A 19,947-nucleotide genomic window follows, 5' to 3' on the forward strand; every position below is an offset into this window, starting at 1 on the left:
ACCGAATTGCTAGGGTTTGGCAGTGGCTTATGACAAGTGAAACTCGGTGGCGCCGGATAGAAAGAATCGGTAGGACCGAGTTTGGCTTAGGGTTTAGGTCATATGTGGATATGGGAAAGTAGTTGAGGGTTTTGGAGCATATCATTAAGCACATGAAGCAAGAGGCTCATTAACCAACACCTCGTCCCTCCTTGATAGTATTGGCTTTTCCTAAAGACTCAATGTGATCTTGGATCACTAAAATATAAAATGAAGAGTCTTGAGCTTTTGAGCTTGAGCCAATCCTTTGTCCTTAGCATTTTGAGGGTTCCACTTTCACATCCATGCCATGCCAATCATTGAGCTTTCCTGAAATAGTCATCTTGGAATAGCATTAGCTCAATGAGCTATATGTTGTTATGAATTACCAAAACCACCTAGGGATAGTTGCACTTTCAAGATTGGATCTGGTGGTTCTGGACTCTGCGGCGGCTGGATGAATATTTCGTCGAATCCCCTAGGGTTCTAGTATTTTTGGGGTATTTATAGAGCAAAGAGGCGGTCCGGGGGGCACCCGAGGTGGGCACAACCCACCAGGGCGCGCTAGGGCCTCCTGGCGCCTTGGTGGGTTGTCCCCTCCTCGGGACTCCCACCAGGTGCAAACAAGGCCCATCTGCTTCCTTTTGGCCCATAAAAAATCATCGTCAAGTTTCGTGGCATTCGAACTCCGTTTGATATTGATTTCCTATTATGTAAAAAACATGGGAAAAAATAACAACTAACACTTGGCACTATGTCAATAGGTTAGTACCAAAAAATGATATAAAATGACTATAAAATGATTATAAAATATCCAAGATTGATAATAAAACAGCATGGAACAATCAAAAATTATAGATACGTTGGAGACGTATCAAGGAGAACCAAGCAACACAACGTAAACAGCCTCTGCACACAGATAACAAATACTCGCAACCCGACGTGTTAAAGGGGTTGTCAATCCCTTTCGGGTAACAGTGCTAGAAATTGTTGTGTGACGGGAAAAGGTTGTAATAGAATGAATAAATAGATAGAAAATAAAATAAAGTGCAGCAAAGTTTTTTGGGGGGTTTTTTGATTAGTAGATCTGAAAATAAAAGCGAATAAAAATAGATCGCCAAGGCAAATATATGAGAAAGAAGACCCGGGGGTCGTAGGTTTCACTAGTGGCTTCTCTCGAGAAAAATAGCAAACGGTGGGTGAACAAATTACTGTTGGGAAATTGATAGAACTTCAAATAATTATGACGATATCCAGGCAATGATCATTATATAGGCATCACGTCCAAGATTAGTAGACCGACTCCTGCCTGCATCTACTACTATTAATCCACACATCGACCGCTATCCAGCATGCATCTAGTGTATTAAGTTCATGGAGAAATGGAGTAATGCAATAAGAACGATGACATGATGTAGACAGGATCTATCTATGTAGAGATAGACCCCGTCGTTTTATCCTTAGTAGCAACGATACATACGTGTCATTTCCCTTTCTATCACTGCAATCAAGCACCGTAAGATCGAACCCACTACAAAGCACCTCTTCCCATTACAAGATAAATAGGTCAAGTTGGCCAAACAAAACCCAAATATAGGAGAATAAATACGAAGCTATAAGCAATCATGCATATAAGAGATCAAAGAAACTCAAATAACTTTCACGGATATAAAAAGATAGATCTGATCATAAACTCAAAGTTCATCGGATCCCAACAAACACACCGCAAAGGAGTTACATCATATGGGTCTCCAAGAGACCATTGTATTGAGAATCAAGAGAGAGATGAAGCTATCTAGATACTAACTACGGACCCGAAGCTCTACAAAGAACTACTCACGCATCATCAGAGAAGCACCAATGGAGGTGGTGAACCCCATCCGAAATGGTGTCTAGATTGGATCTGGTAGTTCTGGACTCTGCGGCGGCTGGATGAATATTTCGTCAACTCCCCTAGGGTTCTAGGATTTTTGGGGTATTTATAGAGCAAAGAGGCGGTCCGGGGGGACCCGAGGTGGGCACAACCCACCAGGGCGCGCCTGGGCCTCCTAACGCGCCCTGGTGGGTTGTGCCTCCCTCGGGGCACCCCCAGGCGCAGCCATGGCCCGTTTCGTTCCTTTTGTCCCATAAAAATTCTCTGTAAAGTTTCATGGCATTTGTACTCCGTCTGATATTGATTTCCTGCGATGTAAAAAAACACGGAAAAAACTGGAACTGGCACTTGGCACTATGTCAATAGGTTAGTACCAAAAAATTATATAAATGACTATAAAATGATTATAAAACATCCAAGATTGATAATATAACAGCATGGAACAATCAAAAAATATAGATACGTTGGAGACGTATCAGCATCCCCAAGCTTAACTCCTACTCGTCCTCGAGTAGGTAAGTGATAAAAATATAATTTTTGATGTGGAATGCTGCCTATCATGTCATATCATATTCTTTCTTTATAGCATGGACAATTGGACTTTTAGTTGATCAAAGCAATAGTCTAGTTTTGACATGATAATTCAGATACTCAAGCATATCAACAAGCAACAATGTGTTTCAAAATATCAATGCTAAAATAAGTTATCCCTAGCCCATCATGCTCAAACATTGATCCATTCATGAAACACACTCGAACATTAGCTACACGTAATACTTAAGTCCGATCATATTGCCTCCTAGTTGGTGCTTTCATAAGAGAAGATGGAGACTCAAAATAAAAATTGCATAAAGTAAAAGAAAGGCCCTTCGCAGAGGGAAGTAGGGATTTGTAGAGGTGCGAGAGCTCAAAGCAAAAAAATTAGAGATAAAAACATTTTGAGAGGTGTATCCATCCCACCAACGAAAACAACTTAGAGTTCCCAATACTTTCCATGCATAGATATATCATAGGCGTTTCCCAATCAGAAAATAAAGTTTATTACTTTTTCCACCATACTTTCACTTTCCATGGCTAGCCGTATCCACGGTTGCCCTCCATACCAACACTTTCCAAGGAATTTATTATTTGACAACATAAAGTAAATTCAATTTTTTTTGCATTTTGGGACTGGGCATCCCTAATACCTTTGCCTCACTCTCGTGCAGTGACAAGTGAATAAACACTCATCTTGAGAATAACACATCTAGCATGGAAAATATTAGCCACCCCTCACCGCTCCGCGAGTGAAACAAACACACAAAAGAGAAGTTTATTTTGAAAATTAGAGATGGCACATGAAAATTTGCTTAGAACGGCAAAAGAATACCGCATATAGATAGATATAGTGGACTCATGTGGCAAAACTGGGTTAAAGGTTTTTGGATGCACAAGTAGTGATCATACTTAGTGCAAAATTGTAACATCCCAAAATTCTAAATTTTGGAATGTTTTATTAAATATATAGTTTGTTTGATTTTTGTGTGATCGATTGACTGAAAGTGAGTGAATTCGAAACTTTTTGAAAGTTAAATGAGAGGGAATAAAAAAAATTCCCAAACTTTCATTTTCTTTTATGATCTCCATGAATTCAAATTCTTTTCAAATACAAAACCTAGAGAGAAGATGACATGACTTCTTCCATTTAATTAAATGAAAAGGGTATTTGAAAATATTTAAATTTCATTTGGAACTATTTTCAAATTCAAAAACTTTAAGCAACTCAATGATTTTCATGAGAGAAGATAAAAATGACTTCTTCAAAACATATGAAATATGAGTTGGAAGTTTCAAAAAATCAAATTTAAAATCCCATTGGAATTATTTTCAATTTGGGGTTATTTAGTTTTTATTCAAATTATTTTTCTCCAAAAATAAAATATACGGAAAATAGGGTAAAATGATTCCCTATAATAGAAAATTGGAGAGAAATAAATTTGAATTTATTTTGGTATTTTTAAAATGATTTTTATTGGGTTTTATTATAGTAGCAGCACTCTTTGCTTTATCTAAATTTGTCTGGATTTTATTTGACTTTAGAAAAATGTTCATGTCGTAGAAAATCTTTTTTCAAAATTTTTGATATATTATATGCCTATAGTATATTTTTATTTTATATCATTTTATTATTTCTTTCGTCTGCAAAAAAATCCCCGCGGACTCAAATGGGCCGAAGGCCCAGCCGGCCCACGACACCGCCGCCTACCTCGTGTACGCGCGCCGGACGCCGCCGCCGTCCCCGACGCGGACTCCACCCGCTGCCGCCTCTCCTTTTCCCCTCCTCCAAGGCCGCCTGCTCCCCTCCCCTCCTAAAAGTCGCCACCGCCCCCTCTTTTCCCCCGCAGTCGCCGCCGCTACTGCGCAAGCCGTCTCGCCACCGCTGCACATCTCGCCGTCACCGCTGCCGCGCTGCACTTCGCACCGCCGCGCCCGCGCCGTGCCCCTCCGCCGCCTTGCCGCGCGCTCACCCCCGTGCCGCGCCGCTCGCCTGCCGGAGCCGCTTCGCCGCCGCAGCCGGCTGTTGCCGGAGTTCGTCCTCGCCGCCACCGGTTTTCTCGCGAAAACCGCCAAACAATTGCGAACCGGTATAACCGCCGCCCGATCCGGTTTTCGTCGATTTTTCCTTTTAAATTTGGTTTCTTTTTAGTTAGTTTTAATTTGCGAACGTTCACTGGTTAGGTCTACACAGCGAACGATTTTCGTTCGTTAGCGTTCTGTAACGAACGTTCGTTCTTTAGGTTTTTCTTTTTATTTATTTTTTCTGTCCAGGGACCTATTTGTAGTATTTCTTTTACAGTCTAGCCCCTGGGTTTCAAACGACCAGATCTTTTTACCCGTTTATCCAAATCCAACGAAACCAACGCTTCTTCGTTATGATCCCCTCTATCCAGTAAAACAACTTAAACATATTTTGAAAGCTTAAAATTTGATTTCAAACAGATTTGAATTTAAACTTCGTTTGATCATAACTTGAGTTTTATAACTCCGTTTGAGTTGACTCTTTTTGCAAATCGAAGCTCTTGGCCTAAACTTTCTAATAAGGCCAAATCCACATAATTTTGGCACTATTAGAAATTGTTTTATGTTGCAAGACTTATTTGCTTGGTTTTGATGTTTTCCGAATTGTCTTCTTCGTTCTTTCCGATCTTTTGAGTGATTGCTTATGTGTGGTTACTATTGCTTGCTTACGATAGATTGACCGGAGTATGATGAGTAGAGCTATCAGGAGTTATGAGTGCGAATCATCTTCATCATCCGTACAAGGCAAGTTCACACTTTGATCATATCCCTTTCATACCCAGTTTTTATGCATTAGTTTCAACCCTCGAACACTGCATGGTTAGGACTTGATAACATGCATGTGTGTATTGGGAAGTAGTTGATGAGGTAGGAACCTATTGTCCTGCATCCAAACCTTGGGAGTTACTTCTACGTTATGCTCGTATTTCTCTGCTAAGCTCGCAGACGTGGATTGGTTGAGTGATTCATGACAGATGTGAGAGTTATTATTTAATGGTTAATTTAAGGTGGCTACTTTAATACACATCTGGGTGGAATGGTAGGGGCACCCTGGAGGACCCAGTGGTCTGCCCGGGCACTTGGAGAAACCAGTGCTTGCCCAAGGGGATCCCGGAGGACCCGTGTGATCACCCTATGGAATGCCACCCAGGCTCAAAGGGGTCATAAGATTATTCATGCTAGAAACTTCCGTGTGCAGCCACAAGCTATTATGGGCTCTAGCATAGTGGAGTAAGTTGCACGACCTCTTCCAGTGGTAGGCTAGCAGATGTAGGGGATGTAGGTTGGTACGGTCTACCCGGGGTTAGAGTTAATGCTTCTGAAAAACTGTGTCTCGGTCATCTGTTTCTCAAACACCATGTAGTGCGAGAAATCCAACAGAGGAGATCGAGTCTTGTGGGGAAAAGGGCGCAAACCTCTGCAGAGTGTACAAACTAATCATGATTAGTTGTGTCCCCGGTTATGGACGTCTTGAGTATCTGGTTCTTGGATTATCATATTGATCTCATCACTTTACTTAATTAATTTGTTGGGTTGTTAACTTTTAATTGGGATTGAGTTGGAGGAACCTTCTCAATGTTGTTCAACTACCATGATAGTTAAATAAAATATATTCCTTTGTTGTAGGGAAAAATTGGCTTTTTCGCAAAAAAACATTATAACCATAGAGCCTCCACCAGCCATATATGCATGTAGTGATAGTTATTATTCATCATTGCTCTATGGTGTGAATTTGCCAGTACATTCAATGTACTGACCCTTGTGGCGCAACGTCTCATGTTGCAAGAATCTTACGACTAGTAAGTGATACTTAGGGTTACGATTTCTACACTCACTTTGCCGTTGGTGTTGATGGGAATCCACAACCTTGTTATTACTTCCGCTATTTGGATTGAGGTAATAGTATTTATGTTACTTTATACATGTGATTTACCTCTGTTATAAATCCTCGAGTACTGTGTGTGTCAGCATACCGATCCAGGGATGACACTCAAGCACAGAGACTTGACCGTCTGAGGTCGGGTCGCTACAAAAATGAAGGCTAGCAAAATATTGGGAAGCAACCAACTAAGAAACAGATAATCTCATAAGCAAGCATTAAGCATAATTAACACCGAATAATGCACCATAAGTATGATATAATTTCATTGCATGACTATTTACTTTCGTACTTGCATAGGGAACCACAAACCTTAACACCAATATTCTTACTAAAGCATAATTACTCACCAACATAACTCACATATCACATCATCATATCTTAAGACTATTACTAAGAATCAAGTTTATTTTGTCCAATGATCTTCATGAAAGTTTTTATTATATCCTTCTTGGATATCTATCACTTTGGGACTAATTTTCATATGTTGCTTTTGACAAGATCCAACAAATATAAGTGAAGATCATGATCATAATAAAGTTTTCTTTCTCTCAAATTAATATAAGTGAATCAAGAGAGAATTTCTAGAAAATTTTACTAACTCTCAAATAAATCTAAGTGAAGCAAGAGAGCATTTCTTCAAAAATACTAAAGCACATCATGCTCAAAAAGATATAAGTGAAGCACTAGAGCAAGTCCATAGCTCATAAAAAAATTTAAGTGAACCATAGAGAGCAATTCTAACAAGTCATGATATAATTTTGGCTCTCTCAAATAGGTGTGTCCAGCAAGGATGACTTAAAACACAAAGTAAAACAAACAAAGACTCATATCATACAAGATGCTCCAAGCAGAACACATATCATGTGACGAATAAAAATATAGTTTCGAGTAAAATACCGATGGTTGTTGGAAGAAAGCGGGGATGCCACTCCAGGGCATCCCCAAGCTTAGTTGGTTGCTCATTTTTGGATAATAGCTTGGGATGTCGGGGCATCCCCAAGCTTAGGCTCTTCCATCCTTCCTTCATTCATCGTAAGATAACCCAAAACTTGGAAACTTCAATCACACAAAACTCAACAAAACCTTCGTGAGATCAGTTAGTATAAGAATAATAAATCACTATTGTAAGTACTGTATCAAACCAATTCATATTTTTTTGTATTATATCTACTGTATTCCAACTTTTCTATGGCAAAATCTCATCAAAGAAAACCATAGAGCCATCAAAATAAGCACACAACACAAAGAAAACAGAATCTGTCAAAACAGAATAGTATGTAGCAATCTGACTATTTCGAATACTTCTATAACTCCAAAAATTCTGAAAAATTAGGACGACCTGAGAAATTTTTATAATGATCTACTGCAACTGGAATGGGTATTTTATCGCTCTCTAGTAAAAGATAAAAACTAATTTCGTGAGCGTAAAAGTTTCTATTTTTTCAGCAAGATCAAACAACTATCACCCAAGAAGATCCTAAAGGCTTTACTTGGCACAAACACTAATTAAAACATAAAAACATAATAATAACAGTAGCATAATTGTGTCAACACTGAGAAACAGGAAGCAAAAAGCAAAACTAAAATTTATTCATTGGGTTTCCTCCCAACAAGCGTTGTATTTTTACGCCCTTAGCTAGGCATAGAGCAAGGATCTAAGTTTTTTCATCTTTGGTTCGAGATCCATAAGATGCCCTCATGATTGATTCATAAGGTGGCTTAATTCTAGTTCTAGGAAAGTGTTCCATACCCATCCTCAAAGGAAATTGGAACTTAATGTTGCCTTCTTTCATATCAATAACGGCACCGATAGTGCGTAAAAACGGTCTACCAAGAATAATTGGACAAGACGAATTGCAATCAATATCAAGAACAATAAAATCTATGGGCACATAATTCCTATTGCAAGAATAAGAACATCATTAATTCTTCCCATAGGCTTTTTAATAGTAGAATCCGCCAAGTGCAAATTCAGAGAACATTCTTCAAGATTAGTAAGACCAAGCACATCACATATAGATTTCGAAATTGTAGAAACACTAGCACCCAAGTCACACAAAGCAAAACACTCATAATTTTAATCTTGACTTTGATAGTAGGTTCCCATTCATCATGCAATTTTCTAGGAATTGAGACTTCTAATTCCAATTTTTCTTCAAGAGCTTTCATCATAGCATCAACAATATGTTTAGTAAAAGCTTTATTTTGTTCATAAGCATGGGGTAAATTTATCATGGATTGCAACAAAAAATACAATCAATCAAATAGAAACCATCATAATTAAAGTCTTTGTAATCCAAAAGAGTGGGTACATCACTAGCTAAAGTTTTGACCTATGCAAACCCACTTTCATCAAAATTTTCAACAAGATTTTCACCCTTTGAAATATTGGGACGCATTCTACCTAAAGTTGACCTTCTCCAGTCCTTTTTTCATCAATCTTAACTTTATGAAACAAGGAATCAATAGAAGAAACACCAATAATTTTAAGATCTTCATCACTTTTGCATTCTATCGAGATTGGTTTAGCGGCCATTTGATTTACTAAGGTAGCTTGTGCATCGGATATTTTTCCTAGCAATCTTTCGGCAGAAGCATACTTAGATTGGAGATGGCAAACTTCTCTACTGATATCATCAAGTTGTTTTGTAATAGCATCAAGCACAACGGAGTGCTCCTTAAGTTCTTTAGTAAAATACTTATTATGCTCAAATTGTGTAGTCATATATTCCTTAGTACTTTTCTCAATTTCAAGAAAAATATTTGGGTAAGGAACATCATAATATTTTCTTTGAGACATCATGACTACGCAAACAAGAGTGCACACCAAAACAAATCCGGCAAGAAAACAGCGAACGAAAAGAGGGGCGAATAAAACGGCAATTTTTTGTGAAGTGGGGGAGAGGAAAACAAGAGCCAAATGGCAAATAATGTAAATTGCAAGGAGATGGGATTTGTGATTAGGAACCTGGTATATGTTGAAGATCCTCCCCAACAACGGCACCAGAAATTCCTTTTGATGTCGCTTGAAGCTACATCAGTATTTCCTTCCCTCAAATATGAAACAAAGGTTATCGAACTAGTAGGAGAACCAAGCAACACAACGTAAAAAGCCCCTGCACACAGATAACAAATCATCGCAACCCGACGTGTTAAAGGAGTTGTCAATCCCTTTTGGGTAACGGTGCCAGAAATTGGTGTGCGACGGGAAAAAGTTGTAATAGATTGAATAAATAGATTGCAAATAAAATAAAGTGCAGCAAAGTATTTTTGGGGTTTTGGTCTAGTACATCTGAAAATAAAAGAAAATAAAAATATATCACAAAGGAAAATATATGAGAAAAAAGACCTGGGGGTCGTAGGTTTCACTAGTGGCTTGTCTCGAGAAAAATAGCAAACGGTGGGTGAACACATTACTGTTGGGCAATTGATAGAACTTAAAATAATTATGACATATCCAGGCAATGATCATTATATAGGCATCACGTCCAAGATTAGTAGACCGACTCCTTCCTGCATCTACTGCTATTACTCCACACATCGACCGCTATCCAGCATGCATCTAGCGTATTATGTTCATGGAGAAATGGAGTAATGCAATAAGAACGATGACATGATGTACACAAGATCTATCTATGTAGAGATAGACCCCATCGTTTTATCCTTAGTAGCTGTAACAGCCCCAAAATTGGGTTATCAATTTTTGTGCTGTTATTCCTTCTTGGCACTCATCTTCAAAATTTTCTCCTCAGTTTGCTGGATGACTCTGAGAAATTTTGTCATTTCCAACCTTTCAAAACTTTGTTCATGTCTTTTTCAGTGGGCAAGCCCTCATTTGCATCAGCTCAAATCCTTTCAAACCCTAATTCCAAATTTTTGGAATTTGGATATGCCCTTTGTGCTTATAAAGGAGCCATCATTTTCCTTGATCTGTTGATCCTCCCAATTACCCTATCTTTCTGAACCTTGGATATGCAAAAATATTGCCAAGTCCCATGCAATATTTTTGAATTATGATTTATTCCTTTTCTCGCCTTTCTTAGGAATAAAATCCAAAGGCATAGCTAGCCATCTCCTAAATTCATGAGAATTGGTGGAGTGGATACTTATGTCTAATCCAAGCTCTGGCAAATATATTGGCTATAATTAAATAACAAAAAATTACCTTTTCCTATTAATGCCAATATTGCATTTCTGCCAATTTCCAAAGGAACTACTATTTTTATAGCAGAGAAAATCCCCACATAAATTGTGGAGCTTTTCCTTGCTATATAATCACTAGTTACATCCTAATCTCAGGTTTCTCAGTTAAAAAATTTGGCACATGATCCAATGCAAGTTTCTGCCTTCTCTGAAATTTTGCAAAGGAAGTGCTTTATTCCTAACTCCAATTTAGCTATAATTTGGCAGGGCGATTAACTTTGTTAAATAACCTACGAATTCTAAATATGAGCTCAATCCCCTCATCCTAGCTCCCTGTGCAATTTTTCGAAGTTTCTGACCAGAATGTAACTTTGTGAAGGAAGTACCTTCTTAGAGTTTCCAAATAGTATGAGACTTTTCCATCCTCCCAAGTGTCTCAAATCATTAGCCTCCACCCAATTTCAGTTCATTTCATTGAACTATGTGAGCACAGGAGCAATGCTTGGTTTCTGTCCAATTTTTCAGTTTGTGAAGCAAGTGCATTTTATCTTGTTCCATTATGGCTGAAAATATTCCCAGGTCTTCTCATATCCATATAACATATCTCCACAAGATTTGGGCTCATTTCATCTAGCCAATTGCCCTGAGGATTTTTCTGAAGTTTTTTTGGACAGAAATGATAGCTGTGAAGGAAGTACCATTTTGGTGAGTCCATTTGGTATGAACTTTTTACAGCATCATTTTATGTCCAAATCATCAAGATTGGCCAAGTTTTAGCCTAATCCATCACTCCTAGTGAGTGCTTTATCATGATTCAGTTTCTGGGTTAGATTTGGTGGTTGTACAGCAACTACGGTAAATAGTTGTCCATTTTTACCTCAAAACTCCCAGGACCATAGTCCTTTCTACCCTAAGCCTCCCAGACAACATTTTTACCTTTTACCCTCTCGGTTTAACCTCTGGTGTGTGGCCAAGTTTGCAACAGCAAACTTGTGGAGCTCAGTTTACTCATATTAGTTTGTCTCTGCCCGTTTCCTTACCATGGTAATATTCCACGCTGGAAGGGCTACGCGGTACACATGAATTACCTCAGTAAAAAAACTCAGAGCGCGCCATGCCAATGTTGACTACGAGGGAAACCAGCCAAAACGGTGGTCTAGCCACTGTTCTCGTCGGCAGCGCTGCTCCGACCGTCTCTGGCCTCGCCATTAATGTCCAACAGTTCCCCTCGACGTCCTCTTCCCTCTGGACCTCTAGCCCCCTTCGTTTTCTTCTCCGGCAAGCCGTGCCAACGCTCGAACAATGCGTGCCCGTGGGCTCGTCCTCTTCCTCGCCGGTGTCCGCTTCCTTCTCTTGTCCTCGAGCCTTGCTCGTCTCCGTGAGCCTCTGGCGCTCATCCTCACCCTCCTCGTCGCCTTCCCGTGCGCCCCCGTGACTGCTGCGGCCGGCAGAGCCGTGGACGGACTCGCTCGGCGGTGACCAGCTCGGTGCTTCCCGCCTCGACTATTTATGGCCCGTCCGCAACCCTCCCCGAGCAAGCCAGCTCTCTCAAACCCCTCCTCCCCTCCCGCCAGAACACTCCAGTGCCCGAGCCCGACCAAATCCCTCGCCGGAGTGCTCGGATTTCCGGCGAGCCCATCGCTCGGCCTCCGTGCCAAACCCCTCCCTCCAGCCGTCCCCTGCCCCGTCCGAACCCTCCACTAGATGCGCCACTCTCCGGCAGCCCTTCCCGACCCCTCGCCTGTCCGTATCCCCCACCGGAGCCCTGTGTCCATCGAAGGCCGAAGCCCCTCTCCGCCGCGGGCTGGGTGGCTCCCTCTCCAGTGCTCGTCGCCGGCAACGGAGACTACCCCGGGGTGCGCCTCCTCCTCCTGAACCCGTGGGTAGGTCGCCTGTCGCCTGCCGTGGCCGGACGCATCGGCGAGCACCGTCGGGGCTGGTGTTCCCCCTCGGCCAGGCGCGCGTTGAGCGGGAGGAGGAAGAAGCCAGGCCAGGTGGGCCCCTCCTCGCACGGCCCCACCTGTCGGCGACCGACGGGCCTGGCCTAGTGCCAGCGTGGATAAGTGGCGACGCCCCGCCGCAAAGCCGCTTTCCGTACGCGTAAGCGTATTTCGGGAAGTGCGCTTTCAGTCGTCGAAAGCGTATTCTTCCTCTTCTTCGGGCCAGAATGCGCTTTCCTCTCTGGAAAGAGTATTACTGAGAAAGACGCGATCTGTTTTTCTGCCAGGGCCCAGTTTGTAATGATTTTCTTTACCGATAGGTCCCTGGTAGTTAAACAGTCATATCTTTTTACCCGTAGCTCCGAATCAGGTGATTCCAAAGCCCACGTCTTCGTTTCGTCGAGCCCGTTCTGTTGATGTCATGTTCATAATATTTTTGCCCAGTGAAAATGACCATTTTGCCCTTGCCCGTAAACAGCCCCCTCCGAGAGAGAACTGTTTCTGGCAAATCTTTCCGCGGTCGTTTCTCACTTCTTTCCAGAGTATATGTCAACCCCCAGGCAAGTCTGTAACGCCCTCGATGCGGCTATATCTCCCAAGTGAGGTAATCTTCGCAAACAACTCATGTAATACATAAGGGAAAGAGATACATAGTTGGCTTACAATCGCCACTTCACACAATTACATGAATAAAGCATTACATCAACCAGTTACAATCAAGGCCCGACTACAGAGCCAAAATAAAAGAATACTACCCCAAATGCTACACAGATCCCCGATCGACCCCAACTGGGCTCCGCTACTGATCAACTGGAAACGGAACAACACAAAGGACAAGATCTTCCTCGAGCTCCTCCTTGTGCTTCGTTGCGTCATCTGCACGGTTCAATGGCACCTGCAACCTGATTTTGGAAGTATCTGTGAGTCACGGGGACTCAGCAATCTCACACCCTCGCGATCAAGACTATTTAAGCTTATGGGTAAGGTAAAAGGTATGAGGTGGAGCTGCAGCAAGCGACTAGCATATTTGGTGGCTAACATACGCAAACGAGAGCGAGAAGAGAAGGCAAAAGCACGGTCGAACAACTATGATCAAGAAGTGATCCTAGAACAACCTACGATCAAGCATAACTCCAACACCGTGTTCACTTCCCGGACTCTGCCTGAAAGAGAACATCACAGCAACACATGCGGTTGATGTATTTTAATTAAGATAAACTTCAGGTTTTCTACAACCGGACATTAACAAATTCCCATCTGCCCATAACCACGGGCACGGCTTTCGAAAGTTCAAATCCCTGCAGGGGTGTCCCAACTTAGCCCATCACAAGCTCTCACAGTCAACGAAAGATATTCCTTCTCCCAAGACAATCCGATCAGGCTCGGCATCCCAGTTACAAGACATCCTCGACAATGGTAAAACAAGTCCAGCAACACCGCCTGAATGTGCCGACAAATCCCGATAGGAGCTGCACATATCTCATTCTCAGGGCACACTCAGATAGGTCAAGCTACAAGTAAAACCAGCCCTCGAGTTTCCCCGAGGTGGCCCCGCAGGCTGCCCGTTTCGGACCAACACTTAGAGAAGCATTGGCCCGGGGGGGCTAAAATAAATATGACCCTTGGGTCCGCAAAACCCAAGGGAAAAAAGGCTAGGTGGCGAATGGTAAAACCAATGTTGGGCATTGCTGGAGGAGTTTTATTCAAGGCGAACTGTCAAGGGGTTCCCATTATAACCCAACCGCGTGAGGAACGCAAAATCCGGGAACATAACACCGATATGACGGAAACTAGGGCGGCAAGAGTGGAACAAAACACCAGGCATAAGGCCGGGCCTTCCACCCTTTACCAAGTATATAGATGCATTAATTAAATAAGAGATATTGTGATATCCCAACAAAAATCCATGTTCCAAACATGGAACAAGCTCCAATCTTCACCTGCAACTAACAACGCTATAAGAGGGGCTGAGCAAAGCGGTAACATAGCCAAACAACGGTTTGCTAGGACAAGGTGGGTTAGAGGCTTGGTTCAATAATATGGGAGGCATGATAAGCAAGTGGTAGGTATCGCAGCATAGGCATAGCAAAAGAGCGATCAACTAAGCAAGCAAAGATAGAAGTGATTTCGAGGGTATGGTCATCTTGCCTGAGATCCCGCAAGGAAGAAGAACGAGTCCATGAAGAAGACAAATGGACGTAGTCGAACGAATCCTCACAACACGACGTTATCGGAACCAACCCGAAGAACCAACACCGGAAAGGAGCAAACAACATAGTAAACAACCACCACAAAATCATGGCATGATGCGCAACAAGTATGATGCATGTCCGTTTTAATGAGGCATGGCATGGTAAAGTGCACAAGCAATTCTACAAATTAAGTGGAGATCAATATGCAACGAGTTGCATATTGACGAAATACCACAACAAGTTATTTAGTTCGATCTCGTTTAAGTACCCAACAAAATTAAATGTTGATTAACATGGCAAGAGGTGCAACATAACAAACTAAACATTTAGGCAAGTTTAAATGAGGCCGGAACAACAAGCAATGATTCCGGTAAATCCCCATATGCATTTAGTAATTAATGCAAACAACAATTTTAAATGTTTCAAAGTTGTTAACATGATGCGGTTGACATGTGCAAGTTTACGCAATTTTTATTAAAAGTTGACAAGAGCATATTATGAGGCATTTGTCACCGTGGTGGAAAGAAAAAGGGTGCCACGGCAACGATAACGAAAACGGTGCCACTGCAACGTTCCGGTTCCGGTAACTCGATTGAGATACCGATGCAAAGGAGAAGTATGCGGATGCGTGCAAAAGATGGTGGGGCGTCCCCAGATTCCGGGTGTCCCACGAGTTGGCGACAAGGGAACGAGTGACAAATTGGACACGGTGCAAACACGACCATCTCAAACATCGCAAGCATTCGTTCATGGACGTCGCCTCGAGGTTATACCTTCGAAGCGTGCATTATCGGAACAGATCGAGTTCGGCTGTAGGGGTACACGTGTCGAAGGGGAAGTAGTTGTTCACGGGGTCGTCATGGGAAGTAGCGTTTCACGCAACGGTAGTTGAACTTGACGTTTGCGTTACACGGGTCTTCGGCGACGGTCGTCGTACATGGTTCGGAGTGGTACTTGCATCTTCGGACTTGTCGGTCTCGATTCTTGTGACGATAGCGGTATACGTCTCGTTCTCGGAGAGGTACTTGGGGTCATTTTCTCACGCCTTTTTTCCTTTAGAGCCTTAAATTTAAACATATGTAGCCGGTTTGTGAGTAATGAATTGGCAATATTTTAATCTATATTGACTCTCATTCTCTATTTTCAAGGGGCATTGCAAAGATACGGAGGGATTGCCTTTCATTCAAAACCTGGTTAGCTAAAAGTCACGCGGAGAGTAATGGAAGGCCCTGTGGATTGTGTTAGCTGGTTTTCTGATTCGTGTTTAGCTCATGGATTCTCATTTATCATGCAGGTCGTTGTGGCCATGCGAAAGATATCCACACAGTTAGATTTCTATTTTAACTAATCCCCGTTCAGCCTCTCAGTCATGTTCAAGTCTTAATATTATTTCCCCTATTTTTACAGCAGGTGATGGCATAATTTAATGAATGGCATTATGGTAGGACGCATGTGGTATTTGATTACAATGGTGTCTCACGGGGTTACAAAAGTTGTGTTCTTACACATTTGAGATGAAAGAAATTCAATTTTTTTGCGGGTATTCAAAATAGGTAAGCCAATAAATCATGTTTCTTCTTTGCTGCTCTAGCTGTCATGTGCCACATAGTTATTTCCGTCCCACATGCTCCTGGTTGCCTATTTAGATTCTGTTCATGAGCTATGTTATTTTGTATCTATAACCTTGATAAAATTTAAGAAGGCATGTCTTGTGGTTCCTCCTCCTTTTCTCGACATTGGGCCGCTGCCGTCATTTTGTCAAGTAGCTAATTGTTTCTTTCCATGGTTGTGATGTCAAGGATCATGGAGACCAAGGTCACCACATCCTGATATCCTGGTGCATGTAGAATATATATATATATATATATATATATATATATATTCATGTCTATGTTGCTCTGATGAAGTCGTTGCTGGATTAATTACAATGTGTGTTTTGTTAGAGCAGGAGGCTGGAAGGGATCTTAAAATATGGTGAGAGTTTTCTTCAATCATACCAAAATTCATTAAAAAAATAGCTACAGTTGTTGGCCTGCTTTAGGTGTGAAGCTGAGATCTTTTAGGAAGTGGGCGCTGGAGCAAGTAGTGAACTACTTAAGTAATCATTTACGTATTCTGTTTACCATCCCGGCAGAGATATTGGATGAGTTCGGTCATCCCTTACTTTAGTTAGAGCAATCTAGTCTTTTTTGTGTATCAGTGCTAGCTTCGTATTGCAATAATCCCTTATAGGGTTTTAATTTTGAGTAATCGTGTTCTTATTCTGTTTTCCAGGAAGGTACAAAGGCTAAGGTGAAGAATGATTGTAGTAAGGAAGTTCAACCTGGGAGAGGTCCCCATAACTACTCAAATATACACTTATTGAAAAAATGCAAATATTTTCAACACGAACATGGTTTTAAACGGGTCTTTGCGCCATTTGGCGCAACTAGTCATCTAGTAAAGAGAAGTCACCCTTCCCTCGATTTAAATAGATCAACCATCTATGCAATTTATTAGTTGAGTTGAGATGCAAAGGTTAATGACATGATGCAATGCAAAAAAATAAAAGAGCAAGCACAAAAGAAACACACGGCGAAACTCGGAATAGCTGGAAGTCTTCTAGAGCATCGGTCTCGGGGCGTCACAACACTCCATCACTACGAGAGGATCTCGTCCCGAGATCTAGGATGGCACTGGAGGGAAACGGAAAAGAAAGAGAAGAGGTAAAACTAACTGCTTCTTTGACCAATGAGTGAAACCAAAGAACCTTGAAAATGTTAAGCCATTTCGAGAAAGGAATACAACGGAGATGAACGAAGTTGAAAACACTCTGTTAGAAAAGAGGAACAAGGAAGAACAACTTCGGGCAGCACTCCGATTGAAAAGAAAAGGAATTGAATAAGAACTTGGTAAGATGAGAAGATACTTGATGAAATCACAACACACTGCCTCCGGAACTATTGAATGAATGGAACAAGGGGTAAGAAAGATCTCAGACAACACTCCGGTTGAGAAGGGAGGTAAAACTTGATAAGATGATAGAATTTGAAAAGAGGGCACGATACTCCGGTTAACTGGATAAGCACGAAAAGAACATGATCTTTGACAAAACGAGATGATGGGTGAATATAGCAACAAAACAATGCCTCCGGAACGAAAGAAAAGAAGTTGGATCGTTGGAAAGGAAATAATTGAGAAGAAAATGACAACTTGTGCCACAAATGAGCTTGAAAAAACATCTTTTGGAGAAGGGTCGAACGGAGTTGTTGGAAAAACCAACAATGAAAAGAGTAAGCTTGTTGTGGGCTTATGGAGAACATCTCAAAACTATTAGGTGAAATTCTGCCACTAACGAAAACAATAGATTGGATTAATATGAACAAAGAGACAAGAAACTTATTTCATCGGGAGGATAAAGAAGAACTTGGGTCCTTTATAAGCATCATAGATAGCAACAATCCTTAGGAAAGGCTTTAGGTGAAATATAACCCAAGATAACTCCAATGACGAGATTGATGGATTTAAAGTATCTCATTCTTACAACATGTGAATCATAAAACATGAACTCAAATTATCAAGAATGACATAATACCACCTCCAATGATATGGTAGAAAGAATTGCACTTCGGGATGCAAGATGAAGAATACTTGAAGTATAGCTCCTCTGAAAAGAATCTAAAAAAAACTTCATGAAGGAATTAAATCCTTGACGACCCATCATGTAGAACCTCCATAAAGAACTCCGTTAAACAAAAGAATGGTCAAACAGAAAGAAAGGGTAGTTGAAAACACAAGGTGGAACCTTGTAAAGATTTAGATAGATCTCCGTGATTACATAATTGCGAGAGCTTGGAACTACGGGAAAGAAAGACGAGCACTTGAAACCAAGAATTTACTCATCGTGAACAAACTCCGGAAGAAAAGATTAACATATGGATGAAACAAGAATAAGAATTATATTATGCTTAACCTTCACCAATTAAATTGATGACAAACAATGGATTTGGCATATTACTTATTCTCATAGAAAAGATTAAGATAGATATAGCGCCAACTTGAGAAGGTCTTCGATGATCCACTGGTAGGATGAAAGAACGAATGAATCTGTATGATAACAAAGGAGAAAAACTCTTGAACAAACCACCGTAAGAATTTGAAATGAACGAAATAAAGGGATGAATCACCGGGTAAGAATTATGAAATGAACGAAGATACTTGAGACAATCTAGATATATGAGAACGAAGGGATCACGACTGATTAGAGATCACTTGAACGATGCACCGGTAAGATTGGAGAAAAAGAACTGAGAGCTGCAATGAATAATATTTGAAAAGATGGCCTCCGGAAAATCAAATTGAAAAGACTCCTGAATTGCACCAGATGGGTGAAATAAAATTCCCACAATCGAAAATAATTATAAGAGGATGGCAACAAGCTAGAATCATGAATCTTTGGAAGAACGGATAAGATTTGGAGGAAAACTCTTCTTCGGTCTTCAAATGTTGAGAATGACGATGCGCAACATCAACATGAGTTGTTGAGATACTCCGGGATGAATATTAGAAAGGTTGAACCCACAATGAAACAAAATTGAGAGATCTTTGAGAAACACATCTGACTGATGAAAATTCATTCTTACGTCAAACTTCGAAAAGAAATTTGAGGATAGCTCCGGGAAAATAAGAAGAGTCAGGTAAGATCCTGAGAAAAGACCTGTGGGTTAGGGCCCACTCAAAAGAAACATCGTTGAAGGATTTAAAAGATAGATTGCACCAGTTGAATTAGATGGCTCAAAAGAGATAACATCCTCTAAAGAGCTTGAATGAAAGCAGAGTGGAAACACGAATCTTCTAGATATTATGAGCACTCCAGAACAATTAATAGCGAGAGGTGAAAGATTAAGAATTTGCACCGGCATGAGAAAGCATTGAAATACGGAAAAGAATATGATCAACACCGAAAGCTTAAATTGGTTCCACCAGAGAAGAAAAAGAATGAAGGATGATGAACTTGAGGTTCCTTTAGGACCTTCATGAAAATCACCAGGTAAGAACATTGAAAGGAAAGAAAGAAGAGACTTCACATCCATAAGATGGATACTTGATAAAGAAATCCGAGTCCTTGAAGAAAAAGGGTGGGAGGGTGGGAAAATAAAGACAACTTGGATGGATGAAACGAACACCGTTGAGAAGACTTGAGTTGATCTTGCGGATGTTGAAATGATCGGATCCACTTGAAGAGAAAACACGCCGGTTGAAAAGGTTTGACATGACAATCTCGATTATCAAGAAGGATTAGTATTCGCATCGGAGTATGAGAACACCATTTGGGGAAGGTATGGAATCAAACACTTGACA

General features: G+C 41.1%; 1 long non-coding RNA gene across 1 annotated transcript; it reads left to right on the top strand.

Moving 5' to 3' along the window:
* The first annotated feature begins 15,803 nt into the window (after positions 1 to 15,803).
* Positions 15,804 to 16,994, top strand: LOC147980073 (uncharacterized). The gene is made up of 2 exons (XR_015599763.1): positions 15,804 to 16,160; positions 16,882 to 16,994. It is a non-coding gene; the product is annotated as an uncharacterized LOC147980073 (long non-coding RNA).
* The last annotated feature ends 2,953 nt before the right edge of the window (positions 16,995 to 19,947 follow it).

Source organism: Triticum urartu, chromosome 3A (assembly GCF_056163025.1).
Source record: "Triticum urartu cultivar PI428250 chromosome 3A, HENAU_Tu73, whole genome shotgun sequence".
NCBI classification, from domain to species: Eukaryota; Viridiplantae; Streptophyta; class Magnoliopsida; order Poales; family Poaceae; genus Triticum; species Triticum urartu.